This window comes from Moschus berezovskii, chromosome 6 (genome assembly GCF_049115385.1).
Source record: "Moschus berezovskii isolate FMDL1 chromosome 6, NW_MosBer_1.0, whole genome shotgun sequence".
Lineage (NCBI taxonomy): Eukaryota > Metazoa > Chordata > Mammalia > Artiodactyla > Moschidae > Moschus > Moschus berezovskii.
This window is the reverse complement of record NC_142465.1, coordinates 104,023,815-104,044,848: the sequence shown is the minus strand read 5'-3', so window position 1 is coordinate 104,044,848 and position 21,034 is coordinate 104,023,815. Positions and strand designations below refer to the sequence as shown.

General features: G+C 43.3%; 1 protein-coding gene across 4 annotated transcripts in view; it reads right to left on the bottom strand.

Moving 5' to 3' along the window:
* The window catches only part of STYK1 (STY kinase 1), a 53,104-nt gene extending 41,489 nt beyond the window's left edge, over positions 1–11,615 (bottom strand). Inside the window, exon 1 of one of the 4 annotated variants that reach the window (XM_055396794.2) lies at positions 11,381–11,615. The gene's annotated coding sequence lies outside the window, so the exon portion shown is untranslated. The remainder of the gene's footprint in view (positions 1–11,380) is intronic. The other 3 variants (XM_055396797.2, XM_088837322.1, XM_055396800.2) reach the window with 3 other exon arrangements.
* Positions 11,616–21,034: the final 9,419 nt, after the last annotated feature.

Sequence of the window (21,034 nt, the reverse complement as noted above, 5' to 3'; positions counted from 1 at the left end):
CCCAAAGAACACTAAAGGGTCAGGGATTGGAACCCATGGGGAAAGACCACAGAGGTAGCAGAGCAGCTTCAAACCAGACTGGTTGGATCTGTGGTGTTTGCTTATAAATCTGATGAAAAGCAAGGCAGTCAAGACGGATTTTCAGCATTCCCTTAGCTCCCCGCCCCCTTCCTTGAACCACAAGCCAAGCCTGTCACTTCTACTCAGATAAACGAGCCCTTCCCCGCTGCTGTAGCCTTTAACTAGTCTGAGGCAGCACTGACTTTGGGCGCTGGCTGGTGGGGCATCACGTAGCACTTAAGCAAGGGGCAGTGGACATTTGCTCTGTCTGGGCTAAGCCGACCCCATCCGACTTAAAAGCGACTTTGGAGAAGCTGATCCTAAGGACACAAACTCGGGGTGGTTTGATCTACAATGGGTCTTGAAAACTAATTACTGTCAGAAAAAAAAACTGCTTAGGGTCATCTTCTCTACACTCCAAATTATCATCTTTGGCAAACATTTTTCATCATTCAGGTGACAGCATAATATGAATGTAACATCTGTGGTGTCTCCCAGAGTTGTTCAACACAACAGCCCAGGTGTACCTAACAAGACAACACATTGGGTTAAATCATTCAAAACTGATGCTTTGGTGAAACCCAATAATTTTTAAGTTTTCTCCAGGAAGTTAACTGACTTCAAATATGAGTAATATATATGTATTATTGAGATTTTTCTATTACAACAGTGTATGTGGTTCAGTGTAAAGAATCCACCTACCAAGCAGGAGACACGGATTTGACCTCTGGGTCAGGAAGATTCCCTGGAGAAGGAAATGGCAATTCACTCCAGTATTCATACCAGATCCCATGGACAGAAGAGCCTGGCGGGCTACAGTCCATGGGGTCTCAGAGTTGCATACAAATGAACAACTAAACAACAACAATGGCCCTTTGAAGCACTTTTTTTCCTTAAACTTTAGCATCCCCTACAATTTCTTAGTAGAATTCTAACATAACCCAGAATTACATACATACAATAATTTTAATTTAGATCAATGTTCTGAAAACAGCACCGTATTTCTACGTATTTTGTTAGCTGACAAAATACATGTTATGTGTATACACAGTTATGTGTGTAAAAATAGGGTAGTTTACCATGACTGAAGGTGTAAGATGTTAACAACTGTATAAGAAAAAAATTAAAGCAGGATTTCTTCTCATTTATCATTCTTACCAGTAATTTAGTCTATAAAAGTATAAAACTGTAGGTATAAAAATTCAATCACTGTTTTCAAGTTGCTATGATCACTCAGTTGCTAAGAACTGGCTTTATTGAGGGATTTCCATAGCAATTTAGTGGCTAAGATCCCACACTTACAGTGCACGTGGGGACGGGTTTGATCCCTGGTTGGGGACTGAAGATCCCACATGTTGCATGGTACAGCCAAAAAAAACAAACAAACCAGGAACTGATTTTATTGAGGTGGTGAGACCTGGAGGGCGGAGTAAAAGAACCTGAACTCACCTCCTGTCACTGGGACACCAAAATTACAACTATTTACAGAGCAACTATAGATAAAAATGACCTGAGGAAGAGCAGGAAAGGTTTTTGACAACTAAAGCTATAAGAAGGATGATGAGTAGGAGAAGCAGAGTAGGAGAAGTCAAGACCCATGCCTGCAGCTGGGTACCCCACAAAATGAAGGATAGTAACTATTACAGAATTTCTTGCGAAGTAGTGGGGTTCCAAGTCCCACACTAGCTCCCAAGCTTAGGATTCCTGAACCACTGGAAAGACAAGTACCCAGAATATCTGGCTTTGAAGGTCAGCAGGGCTTCCCTGGTAGCTCAGCTGGTAAAGAATCAGCCTGCAAGGCAGGAGACCCTGGTTTGATTTCTGGGTAGGGAAGATCCGCTGGAGAAGGGATAGGCTACCCACTCCAGTATTCCTGGGCTTCCCTGGTATCTCAGCTGGTAAAGAATCTGCCTGTAATGCGGAAGACCTGGGCTCAGTCCCTGGGTTGGAAAGATCCCCTGGAGAAGGGAAAGTCTACCCATTCCATATTCTGGCCTGGAGAATTCGATGGACTGTATAGTCCATGGGGTCTCAAAGAGTAGGACACGACTGAACGACTTTTACTTCACTTTCATGGCTTCCCTGGTAGCTCAGATGGTAAAGAATCAGCCTGCAATGCAGAAGACCCAGGTTCAATTCCTGGGTTGCAAAGATCGCCTGGAGAAGAGAATAGCTACCCACTGCAATATTCTTGCCTGGAGAATTCCATGGACAGAAGAGCCTGGTGGGCTACAGTCCATGGGGTTGCAAAGAGATGGACATGACTAAGTGACTAACACACAAATGCTGTGTTAGTTTATATAAATAAACACAGAAAATTAGACAAAATGAGGTTACAGAGGAATACACTCCAAATAAAGAAACAAAATAAAACACCAGAAGAAGAACAAAACTAAATGGAGATAAGCAACACATACCCAACAGTTTAAGGTAATGATTATCAACAACAATAGGAGAACTTTAACATCCTGCTTACATCAATGGACAGATCATCTAGGCAGAGAATCAATAAGGAGTGAGTGTGCAAAAAAGGAAACCCTTCTACATGGTTGATGGGAATGTAAACTGGTACAAATACTATGGAGAATAGTATGGAATTTCCTCAAAAAATAAAAGTAGAATTACCATATGATCCAGCAATTCCCCTCCAGGGTATTTTTCTGAAGAAAAAAATACTAATTCAAAAAGATATACACATCCCATATTAATTACAACATTGTTCATAATAGCCAAGGTATGGAAATAGCCTAAGTGTCCATTAGTAGTGTATGGAAGTGAAAGTGAAAGTCATTCAGTCATGTCTGACCCTTTCTGACCCCATGGACTATACAGTTCATGGAATTCTCTGGGCCAGAATACTGGAGTGGGTAGCCTTTCGCTTCTCCAGGGGATCTTCCCAACCCAGGGATTGAACCCAGGTCTCCTGCATTGCAGGTGCATTGTTTATCAGCTGAGCTACAAGGAAAGCCCAAGAACACTGGAGTGGGTAGCCTATTCCCTTCTCCAGTGGATCTTCCCGATCCAGGAATCGAACTGGGGTCTCCTGCATTTCAGGCAGATTCTTTACCAACTGAGCTATCTGGGAAGGCCTAAATAGGTGGATGGATAAAGAATATGTGAGAAAGATACACAGACAGGTATAGAGAATGGAGTATTACTCTGTCATGAAAAGAATGAAATCTGACCATTTATTACAACATTAATGGATATAGAAGGTATCATGGTGAGTGAAATAAATCATACAGAGAAAGACAAATGCCATATAATTTCACTTATATGTGAAATCTAAAAAAGAAAGCAAATGACTAAACCTAGCAAAACAGAAATAGACTCACAGATACAGACAAAAACAGGTAGTGGCCAAAGGGGAAGACGGTGAGGTGATGGGTGAAATAGGTGAGACTTCTGGTTATAGAATAAATGAGTCCTGTGGATGAAATATATAACATGGGGAATATAGTCAATAGTATTGTAATAACTTTGTATGATAACTAGACATTGTATTGATCATTTTGAAATGCTTAGAATGATCAAATTACTATTTTGTCCACCTGTAACTAACATAGTGTTGTAGGTCAATTATACTTTAATTAAAAAGAAAAAGAATTAGCTGTGTTGGCAACTGGCTACCTCAATGCCAAAAAGGGTTATTGTTATAAATTAGAAAACAAATTAAGTGCAAATTAGGTGTGGTGGCAGAGAAGGCAATGGCAACCCACTCCAGTTCTCTTGCCTGGAAAATCCCCTGGACGGAGGAGCCTGGTAGGCTGCAGTCCATGGGGTCGCTAAGGGTCGGACACGACTGAGCGACTTCACTTTCACTTTCCACTTACATGCTTTGAAGAAGGAAATGGCAACCCACTCCAATGTTTTTGCCTGGAGAATCCCAGGGACCGGGGAGCCTGATGGGCTGCCGTCTATGGGGTCGCACAGAGTCGGACACGACTGAAGCGACTTAGCAGCAGCAGCAGCAGCAGCAGGTGTAGAGGAGGCAAACCTAATGCTTAAAATCTGAGACAGACTGATGAGGGTTAAATAAAGCATGAGCATCAGGGAAACCCTTGTTCCCTGGAATCTCACTCTTTAGAAGTGACTTTCACAGCATGGTATAGCTGGAGTACACATTGCTCAGTTCACCTGGAGTTATAGGCAGGGGAAAGTTGTGGAGAAGACCCCCTGAGCTTAGGAGCAAGCGTAAGAGTAACTTTAGGAAATTGAGCTGAAGTCAAGTCATGGATAGGAACTCCTTCACTTCATCCCCACTTCCTTTTCCTTATCCAGAGCTGACAGTCTCTGCAGCTAAATTCTAACCTATTCTCCTCATAATCATTCTAGTTAGAAAACTCAGAGAACTTACAAGAAATTAAAAAATAAAAGAGTCATTTTTTTAATTGAATAATCTCCCAAGATTTGCCAGTCTATCTCAACTCTTCATTTTCTAAGACAGAAAGATAATGATAACAATAAAACAATAAAACACACTGACATAAGTACCTTGTTCTTGGCTAATAAAAAGAGTGCTGCTGCTGCTGCTGCTGCTGCTGCTAAGTCACTTCAGTTGTGTCCGACTCTGTGTGACCCCATAGATGGAAGCCCACCAGGCTCCCCCGTCCCTGGGATTCTCCAGGCAAGAACACTGGAGTGGGTTGCCATTTCCTTCTCCAATGTGTGAAAGTGAAAAGTGAAAGTGAAGTCGCTCAGTCGTGTCCGACCCTTAGCGACCCCACGGACTGCAGGCTACCAGGCTCCTCCATCCATGGGATTTTCCAGGCAAGAGTACTGGAGTGGCTTGCCATTGCCTTCTCCGAATAAAAAGAGTGCCAGGGCTTAAAACAGATTTCAGGTCCTTGGACTCCTTCCATTCTACACAAGACTCTTTCCACTCTACACAGGTATCTGTATAATATCTCCTTTTCCATTGTGTACACTTATTCCCTTCTACTTTTATTTTCCACAGATGATAGGCTAATATAAAGACTGAACACCTCATCTACTTATTCAGTACTTAATCAGTTTGCCTACAGTCACGAGTTTCTTTCCAACCAGATAGTAATTTCCTTGATGGCATACTCAGCTTCTTTATGCACTTTTATTGTGTGGGTGCATGCATGCATGTGTGCATGCTAAGTCGCTTCAGTTTTGTATGACTCTTTTCGACCCTATGGACTGTAGCCTGCCAGGCTCTTCTGCCCATGGGGATTCTCCAGGCAAGAATACTGGAGTGGGTTGCCATGTCCTCCTGATCCAGGGATCAGACCCACATCTCCTGCGGCTCCTGCACTGCAGGCAGATTCTTTACCACTGAGCCACCAGAGAAGCCCATGCCCTTTTATTAGCACAGCCCAGAAGCAGACACAGAGCAGTAGCCTGGTGGGGAGCTAGAAGAGAAGCATGAAAGTCTTCATGTAAACAAGAATTTGGGGACTTTGGCTATTTTCCTCCTAGCTGTATCCCTAACACTTGGAAACAGGGCTGTTTCCAGGTGAATTTCAGTGTGAGTGTGTTACACATTACAGCAGCTTAATGCCTTTATCACCACAGCTACCAATAGCTGTCAGTAACTAGTGGGAAGAAAGCTTGGTCTCAAATGTGTGAACAGCTCAGATGAGGAGAGGATTCATAACAGGAGTCCGCAATCACAGAAGTAAAAGGGCAAGAAAGGAGACAAACTGGGAATGAGGCTGAGGGACTGATGAAAGGGAGCAACAAATTAGGAAAAAGAAGAACTTCCCTGGTGGTCCAGTGGTTAGGAATCCACCTTCCAGTGCACTGGGCGTGTGTTCAATCCCTGGTCAGGGAACTAAGCTCCCACATGCCTCGAGGCCAAAAAGTCAAAACATAAAGCAGAAGCAATATTATAACAAACTCAATAAAGACTTAAACATATGGTCCATATTTTTAAAAATCTTAAAGAAAGAAAAAGGAAAGACAAAGATGGCATCAAGATGGTGGAATAGGAGGAGGTAGAGAGCACCTCCCCCCATGAACACGTCTAAGATTCGTCTACATATGGAACAATTCTCACTGAAAACTAGAGACTGACAGAAACCAGGTTCCTGCACAACCAAGGCTGTAAGGAAGATGCACACTTAATCCAGTAAGAAGAGAAGAAAGGTGATCAGGTCAGGATTTGGGAGGAAAAAGAAGATCACACAGGCGGCGAGCCATGTGGGCAGTTCAAGCCACATATTGGGCACCCCAGTCCTGGGGTCCTCTGTCGGGGAGATGAGTCCCCTTGGCAGGTTGGAAGACCACCAGGACTAACAGGAGAGCTGTGGGGAACCTGGACTTACTCATGAGGAGTGCACATGCACTGGCCTGTCCCCACAGGGTGAGTGGAGATGCCGTGGCCCCAATTTTCCCAAGACAGCCTGGGCGCGCGCCCCAGCTGACGGAGAGAGAACAAGCCAGCCCCCATTTACCCTGGGCCATAGCGTGACACTGGATCTGGGTGGCCATTACCAGGAAGAAAGTTCAGCTGTGGGAAACACAGAGGTGACCTGGGTGGGGCAGAGCCTGGGTGGGGCAGCAGGAGCATTTGTCAGAGCGTATTCAACAGTGCCTCAGAAGCAGCCCAGATCTTTGAGGTGGCCAACCCACCACAGCTCCTGCCTGACCACCAAGTCATTTCAGTTGTGTCCAACTCTTCGTGACCCCAGGGACTGAGCCTTCCAGGTTCCTCTGTCCGTGGGATTCTCCAGACAAGAACAGTGGAGTGGGTGGCTACGCCCTCCTCCAGCGGATCTTCCCAACTCGGGCATCGAACCTGAGGCTCCTGCATTGCAGACGGATTCCTTACCATTGAGCCACCAGGGAAGCCCCCACCCCAGCTCACTCCCCAGTAAGTACCTCAGGTCCCTGTGAGCCCTGCCTGCCCTGAGGTGATGCTCCACGACAGGGATGGATGGTGATCAGCCATGAGGGACAAAGGGACTTGACCCCAAAGCTCCATCTGAGCAGAGTAAGGGAAACGACTGCAGACATCGGCACAGCAGCACAACAGAGACAGTTCGGATCTCTGTCTGTGGCTAGAATGAGTGGACAGACCCCATGGACCCCCTTGCTTCAGCACTGCTGCCGGTAGGACAGGGTCCCAGAAAAAAGAGAGGGGAAAACATACATTTAGAGGAAACAGAGGGGGTTCCGTAGTGACTCAGCGGTAAAGAATCCACCTGCCAATGCAGAAGACACGGGTTCAATCCCTGGTCCAGGAAGATCCCACATGTTGTGGAGCAACTAAGCCAGTGTGAGCCTGTGATTAGAACCCAGGAGCTCCAATGACTGAGCTCACCTGCTGCAACTACTGAAGCCCATGCCCCCTAGAACCCTTGCTCTTCAAGGAGAGAAGCACCGCAATGAGAGGCCCACGCACCACAATGAAGCCTAGCCTTGCTCGCTGCAACCAGAGAAAAGCCTGAGTGGCAACAGAGAGACAGCACAGCCAAAATACATTTATAAATAACCTTTAAAAAATAAAAACAGAGAAACCGAGCCAGCTTGGCCCAGGAATTCTGCTTCAGCAACTTGGAATTAGCCCTCATCCACAATAAAGCAGTGACGGCCACTGGGAAGAGGGGAAGTCCCCCCCTCACACCAGCTCGAGCTCTTGCCCCCTCCAAGTCCAGCCTGACCTCCTATCAAGATGGCAGCTTCCAGCACACCCTGAGGAAAGATGTATTACATCCACATTAAATCCAGCTCTCCCACCAAAGACACAGGGCACACATAGTCTACACAGAGATGCTCCCGCACAAGAACACCCCTTTAAGACTGCAAGAGGTAGCTGTTTCACCTGAATTTAGATCAGAGAAAGTTTAACCAAAAAAAAAAAAAAAAAAGGCAGAGGAACTGCTATCAACTGAAACAGCAAGAAAATTATCTTGAAAAAATATAATAAAACAGAAATAAACAATTACCAGAGAAGGAATTCAAAGTATTAGTAATAAGAATGCTAACTAAATTAGAGAAGAGAATAAATGAACACAGTGAGAATTTTAACTAGAAAATATTTTTTAAAACTCTAAAAAATGGAGAATTCAATAACAAATAAAAAGCACACTAGAAAGAATGGCAGATTAAGTGATACGGAAGAATTCATAAGTGATCTGTAAGATAGAATAATGGAAATCACTTGATCATAAAAGCAAAAAGAGAAACAAATTTAAAAAAATAAAATCAACCTAAGAGAACTCTTGGATAAGATTGAGTGCACCAATATTTGCATTAAAGGGCTTCCAGAGAGAGAAGAGAGAGGGAAGGGGATCAAAACTCATTTATAATCATTTCCAAAAGAACAAAACACCTAGGAATAAACCTGTCTAAGGAGACAAAAGAAATGTATTCCAAAAACTATAAGATGCTGATGAAGGAAACTGAAGATGACACAAACAGATGAAAAGCTATATCATGTTCCTGAATTAGAAGAATCTATATTGTCATTGGAAGGACTGATGCTAAAGCTGAAACTCCAATACTTTGGCCACCTCATGCGACGAGTTGACTCACTGGAAAAGAGTCTGATGCTGGGAGGGATTGGGGGCAGGAGGAGAAGGGGATGACAGAGAATGAGATGGCTGGATGGCATCACCGACTAGATGGACATGAGTTTGAGTGAACTCCGGGAATTGGTGATGGACAGGGAGGCCTGGCGTGCTGTGATTCATGGGGTCGCAAAGAGTCGGACACGACTGAGCGACTGAACTGAACTGATATTGTTACAATTACCATACTAACCAAGGCAATTTACAAATTCAATGCAATCTCTGCCAAAATATCAATGGCATTTTTTACAGTCGTTGTTCACCAAGTCATGTCCAACTCTTTGTGACCCCATGGACTGCAGCACATCAGGTCTCTTTGTCCCTCACCATCTCCTGGAGTTTGCCCAGGTTCATGTCCATTGATCGGTGATGCCATCAAACCATTTTTCATGGAAGTAGAACAAATAGTTAAGAAATTGTTATAGAAACACAAAAGAGCCCAAATAACCAATCTTGAGAAAGAAGAACAGACCTGGAGGAATCACTCTCCCTGACTTTAGACTAGACAACAAATCTATAGTAATCAAAATAGTATGGTATCGTTGACTCAGTGGACATGAACTTGGGCAAACTTTGGGAGCAGTGAGGGACAAGGGGGCTTGGCCTGCTGCAGTCCGCGGGGGTCACAAAGAATCAGACACTGAATAACAACAACAACACAAAGTGACTAAATGACGATAACAACATAAAGCAGTGAGATCAGAACATTTCCTTACACAAGAATAAATTCAAAATGGTTTAAAGACCAAAATGTAAGACCTGAAATCATAAAACTTCTAAAAGAGAACATAGGTAGAACACTCTCTGACACAAATTATAACGATATTCTCTTGGATCATTCTCCTAAGTCAAAAGAAATAAAAGCAAAAAGAAAAAAAGAAATAAAAGCAAAAAACCAGATGGAACCTAATTGAATTTACAGACTTTTGCACAGCAAAGGAAGCATCAAAAAACAAAAAGACAACATATGGAATGGAAGAAAATGTCTAAAAATGATACAACTAACAAAGGCATAATATCCAAAATATACAAACAGTTCATATAATTCAATATTAAAAAATAACCCAATCAAAAAATGGTCAGAAGACCTACATAGACATTTTTCCAAAGACAGATTGCTAAGAGGGACATGAAATGATGCCTAACAACACTAATCAGCAGGAAAATGCAAATCAAAATCACCGTCACCTCACACCTGTCAGAATGGCTGTAAATAACAATGTTGGAAAGGATGTAGAGAAAAGGAAACTCTTGTGTACACTCTTGGTGGAAACAAAAATTGGTGCCGCTGCTATGGAAACAATATGGATGTTCCTCAAAAAACTAAACAAAGAATGACCTTCTTGTTGTTTAGTCACTGAGTCGTGTCTGACTATTTTGTGACTCCGTGGACTGCAGCCCACCAGGCTCCTCTGTCCATGGGATTTCCCAGGCAAGAATACTGGAGTGGATTTCCATTTCTTTCTCCAGGGGATCTTCCCAACCCAGGGATCAAACCCGCCTCTCCATTTGCAGGTGGATTCTTTACCACCGAGCGACCTGGCAAGCCTTAGAACCACCATATTACCCAGCAATTCCACTCGTGGGTGTGTATCTGGAAACCCAAAAACACTAATTTGAAAAGATTCATGCACCCCAATGTTCAAGGCAACATTATGTACGATATACAAAGTATATTGCAATAGAAGCAACCCCAGTGGCAATCAACAGATAAGTGAATTAAAAAGACATGGTATAAATAAATATATATATATACCTATAGATAGATAGATATAGCTGAGTAATTTTACTCAGCCATAAAAAAGAATGAAATTCTGCCATTTGCAGCAACACAGATGAACCTAAAGAATATTACACATAGTGAAATAAGTCAGACAAAGATAAATACTACATTCATACTTACTTGTGGAATATAAAAAATAAAACAAATGAATGTATATAGCAAAACAAAACAGACCCATAGATATGAAAACGAACTAGTTACTAGTGGGGAAAGAGAAGGGAGAAAGGGCAAGACAGGAGTAGAGGATTAGGAGACACAAACCGCTCAGTATAAAGCAGATACGCATATTGTGCGGCACGGGGAATTACAGCCACTGTTTTGTAATAACTTTTAATGGAGTGAATGAAACCTATAAAAATCAATCACTATGCTGCACATCTGATACTAATACAGTATTTTAAATCAACTACACTTCAATACAAAGAAAAAGAGAAAACGAGAAGAAAACCGAAATTCCGGTAAACAAAGCACAGCATTATCACACTAAACAACTTTTAAGCGTGACTACAGATATTATCTGATTTAAATATGACAACAACTCCAAGAGATAATTACCATGCTTAATTATGCTTAGCAGATGAGGAGCAGAGCTGAGCCCAAAGGCGGGCTGAACGACCTTGCTGTCCTATGACAAGTAATTCCTGTACTTGACTGTTTCTATCTCCCCTGTCGCGATGGCCTCCTCTCCAGGAATACAGAGACCCCTCATCCCTTTGCTTTCTGGCTGCCTCTCTCCTTGCCCAAATTGCTGAAAATTGCCAAAATTCTGTCTTAAAAAAAGACAGAAGCCAAAACCCGCGAGATGCCTGTTCCGAAGAAATACAGATTCATTCACCTGGTGCCTGCTGTTTGTTCACATAAAATGCAAACAGCCACCCACAGCCATCCCTCTTTGGGCCTCCTCCCTCTTCTTCTTCCCCAAACAGCGAAGTCCACCCCTGACTGCATCACTGCCATCCTGCTCTCACCCTTCATACCCGCAACGCATTTCCACTACCTTGTCCCTCCTCCGGGTCCTCCTCCGGTCACTCTGTACTTCAGATGAAACTGGCTCAGCAAGGGAAGGGAAAAAAAAAAAAACAAAAACCCGCTTTGGGTAGGGCAAGTTGTGCCGGCCTCAAGGAAATGCTTTTCAGTCCCTCCTTCCCACCGTGGGGCGTGGCCGCGGGCAAAGGATGGAGTTTGGGCTGGCTCCCTACAGAAGGAAAAGTCTGCGGGCACTGAGGTTTCCGGGCCTCACCACACCTGAACCAGCAGGAAACCTCTGCCGAAATTGTAAAAGCTGGACTTGTTGCTGATCAACCTATTCATTTCCTTCTCAAGCGATTGCTAGACAGTCAGGTGTAGAAGACCTGCCTGTCCAGGTGAAAATGCAGTCACGACAGGGCGCAACAGCGCCACCTTCTGTGCGACTCAGTAACAGACACCTTCTTCGGTGCTCAAAATGGCCAGGATTTGACCTTGGGCTCCGGGACCATCGCAACCCCAAACCTTTACTGAATGCCCCAGTTAGTACTGACCATGAGGCAATAGATAGGGAAGAAATGAACATAAAAATCTCAGGAGTAAGTAATCAATCATTCACAAATGCTTTTAAAATAATCTATGTGCTGGGTTCTCCTCTAGGGATACAGTGATGAGCGACCTACTTAGGTTACTGGCCCACAAGGAAGTTACAACCATAGGAGACCCTGAAGAAAACACTCAGCTGGGAGAACTCCAAACTTGATATTAGCACCGAATACACGTTCCACTCAAGAAATATAGGCCACATAGTGTATAGATGGCTTGCTTGCTAAGCATTGTTAGCAAACCAAGCAGAAATTGGGCATCCTTAGAAAGAATTTGGGTACCCTGTGATGTTGAGCATTTGAAGACTGGGGACTTCAGTTCTCTGGAGTCTTTGCTATTGATAGTTTTATTTCCTTCAGAGATCTTTTAAAATAGGAAGAACTGTACTGCATGCCACTGAATTGTACATTTAAGAATGGTTGGTGGTTAACTTTACGTTATGTGAATTTTACCTCAATTTTAAAAAATGAAAGAATGAAGTCTCATTAGTCAAATTTTATTCCTATCCTTTATGTCATAACTGATGAGTAAAAGCCAAATGAACAAATCTGAGCTTTATATTATGGCCTCTTCTCCTCTGCTTCTCCATGGACCCTGATCTCCTCAAAGTAGAGATTTTGGCATACTCATTTTTGTAATTCCTGCAACACCTGAGTATCTTGCTGAATACCCGTTCTGATACACAGGATTCTGTTTAAAAATCTCCTTTTTGTAAGGAAGTCACCATAGTCACAAAAGTTATAACTTCTAAGACCTAGAAAAAATTTTAAATATATATAGACAGAACAAAGGGGGATTCAAAAATGTATACTCTAATCTTAATGAACAATTCAATAAATGGTGAATTTTTTAATTTTCTGAGATAGAGAAAACTCTGGAAATAACGCTCAGAGATGGAAACACCAACATACATACTAAATAGAAAATCCTCATTAAACAAAAGATATAAGCAGGAGGTATACGTGTGTGATTGGTTCCACACATTTACATGGGAATAAGGTGGCTGGATCATTCTTATTATGCTCTTCTCTCCAAGTGTCCATTCTCTTATAATTTTCATTATTACCTCTGTCTCACAGTTCTGGCCCTCTTACTCATTTTCAGCAATCTTCAGTTCATCCATCCTTACCAGATGGTTATTCCTACCTCACCATTAAGTCAATCAGCATTTAAAAATACATTTATTTATTTTTTGCTGCACTGGGTCTTTGTTGCTGCATGCAGACTTTCTCTAGTTGTGGTGGATGGGGGCCACTCTTTTGTTGGGGTGGATGGGCTTCTCATGGCAGTGGCTTCTCTTGTGGCAAAGCACAGACTCTAGGCATGCAAGCTTCAGTAGCTGTGGCCCACTGACTCTGTTGCTCCGAGGCATGTGGGATCATCCCAGACCAGGGATTAAAGAGTCCCCTGCATTGGTAGGTGGATTCTTATTCACTATACCACCAGGGAAATCCCAATGAGCATTTATTGAATGTCCATTTTCTGTTCTGCCAGCATTTATTGAGTGTTAAGTATTGAACAGGCTTCCCTGGTAGCTCAGCTGGTAAAGAATATTCCTGCAATGAAGGAGGCCTCAGTTCCATTCCTCGGTCAGCAAGATCTGTTGGAAAAGGGTAGGTCTACTCACTCCAGTATTCTTGGGCTTCCCTGGTGGCTCAGCTGGCAAAGAATCCACCTGTAATGCCAGAGACCTGGGTTTGATTTGAAGTTAAATTCTATCTTAATTGATAAAAATTTAGTCATATTAAAGAAAAGAAGAACATGCGCTCACCTTCTCCTGCGAGAACTCCAAAGTGACAACTCTCTGCTGAACAAGCACCGACAGGAAAATGTTGGATCCCACTAAAAAGAGATACCCCATGTCCAAGGACAAAGGAGATGTACAGCAAGAGGGTAGAAGGGATGAAATCACATTTAGAATCAAACCACATACCTGCCAGAGATGCTCAGGGGCTTCAAACTAAACCTTGTGCATGCCAGGACCCAGGGATCCCACAGAGACTGAGCCAGACCTGCCTTTGAGTGTCCAGGGGTCTCTGGCAGAGGTGTGGGTTGACAGTGGACTGCTGCAGGGTCAGAGGCGCTGAATACAACAGTGCTTGGAAAGTCCTTTTGAAGAAGGTTGCCATTGTCTTTGTTAGCCCTACCATAGTCTGGCCTCAGGCCAAACAACAGAGGGGGAACACAGCCCCTCCCATCAAGAGAAAATAACATTAAAGATTTACTGAGCATGACCCTGCCCTTCAGAACAAGACCCAGTTTCCCCCAAAGTTGGTCTTTCCATCAGGAAGCTTCCATAAGTCTCTTATCCTTCTCCATCAAAGGGCAGGCAGAATGAAAACCACAATCACAGAAAACTAATCGAATTGACCACATAGGCCAAAGTCTTGTCTGTCTCAATGAAACTATGAGCTATGCCATGTAGGACCACCCAAGATGGACGGGTCATGGTGGAGAGTTCTGACAAAACATGGTCCACTGGAGAAAGGAATGGAAAACCACTTCAGTATTCTTGCTTTGAGAACCCCATGAACAGTATGAAAAGACAAAAATTTATGACACCGAAAGATGAATTCCCCAGGTCAGTAGGTGCCCAATATGCTACTGGAGAAGAGTGGAGAAATAACTCCAGCAAGAAGGAAGACACGAGGCCAAAGAGAAAACAATGCACGGCTGTGGATGTGACTGGTGATGGAAATAAAGTCTGATGCTGTAAAGAACAATATTGCATAAGGACCTGGAATGCTAGGTCCACAAATCATGGTAAATTGAAAGTGGTCAAACAGGAGATGGCAAGAGTGAATATTGACATTTTAGAAATCAGTGAACTAAAATGAACTGGAATGGATTTAATTCAGATGACCATTGTATGTACTACTGTAGGCAAGAATCGCTTAGAAGAAATGGAGTAGCCCTCGTAGTCAACAAAACAGTCCAAAGTGCAGTACTTGGGTGCAATCTCAAAAATAATAGAATGATTTCTGTTCAGTTCCAAGACAAACTATTCAATATCACAGCAATCCAAGTCTGTGCCCCAACCACTAATGCTGAAGAAGCTGAAGTGGAATGATTCTGTGAAGTACCTAGAAGACTTTCTAGCTGCTGCTGCTGCTAAGTCACTTCCGTCCCGTTCCGTGGCTCAGTCGTGTCCGACTCTCTGCGACTCCGTGGACTGTAGCCTACCAGGCTTCTCCATCCATGGGATTCTCCAGGCAAGAATACTGGAGTGGGTTACCATTTCCTTCTCCAGGGGATCTTCCCGACCCAGGGATCGAACCCGGGTCTCCCGCATTGGAGGCAGATGCTTTAACCTCTGAGCCACCAGGGAAGCCCGCTAAGTCACTTCAGTTGTGTCCAAATCTGTGCTACCCCATAGATGGCAACCCACCAGGCTCCCCCATCCCTGGGATTCTCCAGGCGAGAACACTGGAGTGGGTTGCCATTTCCTTCTCCAAGAAGACTTTCTAGAACTAACATCAAAAGAATATGTCCTTTTCAGCATAGGGGACTGGAATGAAAAGTAGAAAGTCAAGAGATCCCTGAAGTAATAGGCAAATTTGGCCTTGGAGTACAAAAGGAAGCAGGGCAAAGACTAACAGTTTTGCAAAGAGAACGCACTGGTCATACAACAACACAAGAGACGACTCTACACATGGATATCACCAGATGGTCAATACCAAAATCAGATTGCTTATATTTTTTGCAGCTGAAGATAGAGAAGCTCTATACAGTCAGCAAAAACAACATCGGGAGCTGCCTGTGACTCTGATCATGAACTCCTTATTGCTAAATTCAGACTAAATTGAAGAAAGTAGGGAAAATCACTAGACTACTCAGGTATGACCTAAATCAAATCCCTTATGATTATACAGTGGAAGTGAGAAATAGATTCAAGGGATTACATCTGATAGAGTGCCTGAAGATCTATGGACAGAGGTTTGTGACATTTGTGACAGGAGGCAGTGATCAAGACCATCCCCCCAAATGCAAAATGGTTGTCTGAGGAGGCCTTGCAAACAGCTGAGAAAAGAAGAGAAACAAAAGGCAAAGGAGAAAAGGAAAGAAATACCCACCTGAATGCAGAGTTCCAAAGAATAGCAAGGAGAGATAAGAAAGCCTTCCGCAGTGGTCAATGCAAAGAAACAGAGGAAAATAATAGAATGGGAAAGATTAGAGATCTCTTCAAGAAAATTATTGATACCAAGGGAACATTTCATGCAAAGATGGGCTCAATAAAGGATGGAAATGGTATGGGTCTAACAGAAGCAGAAGATAGAAGAGGTGGCAAGAATACACAGAAGAACTATACAAAAAAGATCTTCATGACCCAGATAACCAGGATGGTGTGATTACTCACCTAGACCCAGACATCCTGGAGTGTGAAGTCAAGTGGGCCTTAAGAAGCATCACTACAAACAAACCTAGTGGAAGTAATGGAATTCCAGTTGAGCTATTTCAAATCCTAAAAGATGATGCTGTGAAAGTGCTGCACTCAATATGCCAGCAAATTTGGAAAACTCAGCAGTGGCCATAGGACTGGAAAAGGTCAGTTTTCATTCCAATCCCAAAGAAAGGCAATGCCAAAGAACATTCAAACTACTTCACAATTGCACTCATCTCACATGCTAGCAAAGTAATGCTCAAAATTCTCCATGCCAGGCTTCAACAGTATGTGAACTGAGAACTTCCAGATGTTCAAGCTGGTTTTAAGAAAAGGCAGAGGCACCAGAGATCAAATTGCCAACATCTGCTGGATCATCGAAAAGCAAGAGAGTTCCAGAAAAACATCTACTTCTGCTTTATTGACTACACCAAAGCCTTTGACTGTGTGGATCACCACAGACTGGAAAATTCTTCAAGAGATAGGAATATCAGACCACCTTACCTGCCTCCTGAATTATCTGTATGCAGGTCAAGAAGCAACAGTTACAACCAGACATAGAGAAACAGACTGGTTCCAAATTGGAAAAGGAGTATGTCAAGACTGTATATTCTCGCTCTGCTTATTTAGCTATGTGCAGAGTACAATATGTGAAATGCAGGACTGCATGAAGCATAAGCTGGAATCAGGATTGCCGGGAGAAATATCAATAACCTCAGATATGCAGATAATACCACCCTTATGGCAGAAAGTGAAGAGGAACTAAAAAGCCTCTTGATGAAAGTGAAAGAGGAGAGTGAAAAAGCTGGCTTAAAACTCGGTATTCAAAAAACCAAGATCATTGCATCTGGTCCTGTCACTTCATGGCAAATAGATGGGGAAACAATGAAAACAGTGACAGACTTTATTTTCTTGGGTTCCAAAATCACCTAAGATGGTGGCTGGAGCCATAAAATTAAGAGACCCTTGCTCCTTCGAAGAAAAGCTGTGACCAATCTAAACAGCTTATTAAAAACCAGAGACATTACTTTGCTGACAAAGGTCTGTCTAGTCAAAACTATGGTTTTTCCAGTAGTCATATATGGATGTGAGAGTTGGACCATAAAGAAAGCTGAGCGCTGAAGAACTGATGCTTTTGAACTGTGGTGTTGGAGAAGACTCTTGAGAGTCCCTTCAACTTCAAGAAAGTCCAACCAGTCAATCCTAAAGGAAATCAGTCCTGAATATTCATTGGAAAGACTGATGCTGAAGCTGAAGATCCAATACTTTGGCCACTTGATGTGAAGAACTGACTCATTGGAGAAGATCCTGCTGCTGGGAAAGACTGAAGGCAGGAAGAGAAGGGGAGGACCGAGGACGAGTTGGTTGGATGGCATCATTGACTTGATCAACATGAGTTTGAGCAAGCTCCGGGAGTTGGTGATGGACAGGGAAGCCTGGCATGCTGCAGTCCACGGGGTTACAAAGAGTCAGACACAACTGAGTGGCTGAACTAAACTGAAGTATTGAATAATGGGAAGTCACACTAAAATATACACCAGGGGCTTCTTCATTCTGCAGTTTAGTCCATACACATCTCTACAAGATCCTCTTAATTCCTATAACAGCACTCACGCACATGTTATTTAGTGTATTCTGTCTGATTCTATGACTGAGGAATTCCAGTTTGAAGACTGGTGGGATCGACCTCCTGAAATCTATTTACATGAGACAGGGAGAAAGCCCTAGAAAATGATAAGGAAAGAGCAAGAAGGCTATATCCAATGAAAATAGATCGGTGTTCAGTCCTGTGTCTGTGTCCTTTAGCCAAGACCTCATAACTTATAACTTAGTCAAAGGAAAGGCAACTGTGAATACAACTATATAGAGTCATTTTACAAAACAGGGGGAAAAAAAGGTAAAAATGCTATCACAGAAAATCAGGATGATTCTGGATCTAGCTTATCAGCTAAAATGAAATGCTTTCACCCTGAGGAAATCACAAGGGTGATAAAGTCTTTATCACTTCCTCTGGCAAGATCACCCAGTTTTCAGAGACTTCTATCAGCACCTGTTTCCTTTCTAGACTTTTCCTATTAAGTAAGACATTGATGCCTATCAGTTCAGTTCAGTTCAGTCGCTCAGTCGTGTCCTACTCTTTGCGACCCCATGAATCACAGCACACCAGGCCTCCCTGTCCATCACCAACTCCCGGAGTTCACTCAAACTCATGTCCATCGAGTCGGTGATGCCATCCAGCCATCTCATTCTCTGTCGTCCCCGTCTCCTCCCACTCCCAATCCCTCTCAGCATCAGACTCTTTTCCAGTGAGTCAACTCGTTGCATGAGGTGGCCAAAGTATTGGCATTTCAGCTTTAGCATCAGTCCTTCCAATGAACACCAAGGACTGATCACCTTTAGAATGGACTGGTTGGATCTCCTTGCAGTCCAAGGGACTCTCAAGAGTCTTCTCCAGCACCACAGTTCAAAAGCATCAATTCTTCGGCGATGCCTATATATACATATATATTACCTATTACATATATATATGATGCCTATATCTAGGTTGGTCATAACTTTCCTTCCAAGGAGTGTCTTCTAATTTCATGGCTGCAATCAGCATCCGCAGTGATTTTGGAGCCCCCCAAAATAAAGTCTGACACTGCTTCCACTGTTTCCCCATCTATTTCCCATGAAGTGATGGGACCAGATGCCATGATCTTTGTTTTCTGAATGTTGAGCTTCAAGCCAACCTTTTCACTCTCCTCTTTCACTTTCATCAAGAGGCTTTTTAGTTCCTCTTCACTTTCTGCCATAAGGGTGGTGTCATCTGCATATCTGAGGTTATTGATAATTTTCCCAGGAATCTTGATTCCAGCTTGTGCTGGACTGCAAGGAGATCCAACCAGTCCATCCTAAAGGAGTCCTGGGTGTTCATTGGAAGGACTGATACTAAAACTGAAACTACAATACTTTGGCCACCTCATGCGACGAGTTGACTCACTGGAAAAGACTCTGATGCTGGGAGGGATTGGGGGCAGGAGGAGAAGGGGACGACAGAGAATGAGATGGCTGGATGGCATCACCAGCTCGATGGATATGAGTTTGAGTGAACTCCGAGAGTTGGTGATGGACAGGGAGGCCTGGCGTGCTGTGATTCATGGGGTCGCAAAGAGTCGGACACGACTGAGCAACTGAACTGAACTGCATGATGCCTATATAAAATGATTTTATAAAGTCATTCCTGTAAAGTTAAGAGATGTTTTCCTCTTTTCAACCACAAGCACGTACTACTCTGGGATTTAGTGTGTCAGTTCTAAGATTCAGAGACTTCCCTGGTGGCTCAGAGGGTAAAGAACCTGCCTGAAGTATACGAGACCTGGGCTCGATCCTTGGGTTGGGAAGATCCCCTGGAGAAGGAAACAGCAACCCACTCCAGTATTCTTGCCTGGAGAATTCCGTAGACAGAAGAGCCTGGTGGGCTACAGTCCAAGGGGTCAGAGTCAGACAAGACTGAGAGAGTAACACACAAAGTTAAGAGATGTTTTCCTCTTTTCAACCACAACCGAGTACTACTGTGATTTAATGTGTGAAATTCTAAGATTCAGAGAAAGTTATTACTTCAAAATCTCAAAAAAATACTTTTGAAAACGGCATCTGTGCAATTAGCCCGGGAGCCTCAATGATGTGCATGCAGTTTGTTCATGATGTGAAGAAAGCTGGCATCACTCAGCACAGAGTGGGCACTCAAATATTTTGAGTTGGGTACGCTGCTTTCCCAGTAGGTGCTGTTTCAAGCAGGCAAAACTCTGGAGCTTCAAGTTAATACCAATCATAGCGAATTTGTTAACTGCGGTATGACAGCCTCTGATTTAATCTCTAGCTGTGCTTCCACCCAGGCACCAAGTATCTCTTGGCAAAGAAATTCAACTCCCTGATTTTGTGCTGTAAAAGAATGTAGGCCCATCCTTATATCACATCCAGTTTGTATTGCCTTCTGTACCTCCAACCAGTGTGTTTTAGGGTTGTAGTTATACACACTACTGAAGTTTAGACTTTTCCTCTGATTCTTTGCACTTCTTGTTACTTTTTTTTTCTTTTCTCGAATAGCTATAACCCTGATGGACGGTATTTAGAGGTAAAGGTGTTAGAATGGTAAAGTGTTTTTAACTGCAGTTTTTAGAAACCTTCAGTACTCAATAACAGAAGACTTCACTAACACACAAACTCAGTGGGTCTTTTGTGGGTTTGTGCCTCTAGAACAGTGCGTGACTCAAACCCAGGCTCAGGAGGTACCTGATTTAAGGAATAAATCATTTGATCGGTACAGCGGATCTGAGAAGTGACTACATAGAATTGACATGTACTGCAGCACATGGGAGAAGGAAATGGCAACCCACTCCGGTGTTCTTGCCTGGAGAATCCCAGGGACGGGGGAGCCTGGTGGGCTTCCATCTATGGGGTCGCACAGAGTCGGACATGACTGAAGTGACTTAGCAGCAGCAGTGCTGTAGTGTTTCTCCACTTGGGGGCGCCATCTACTCCCTGGGGGAAGAAATTTGTAGTGCGGCTGCAAAGAGGCCCCCTTCCTCTTTTCCGAAAGACACAGGTAGACAACTAGGACACAGCAGTTGGTGTGGAAAGCCATTACAGTTAGAAGTTCAAAGATGTTAGGACTACTAACCCCTTCAGTAATTTAAAGGAAGTTGTTAACCGAAA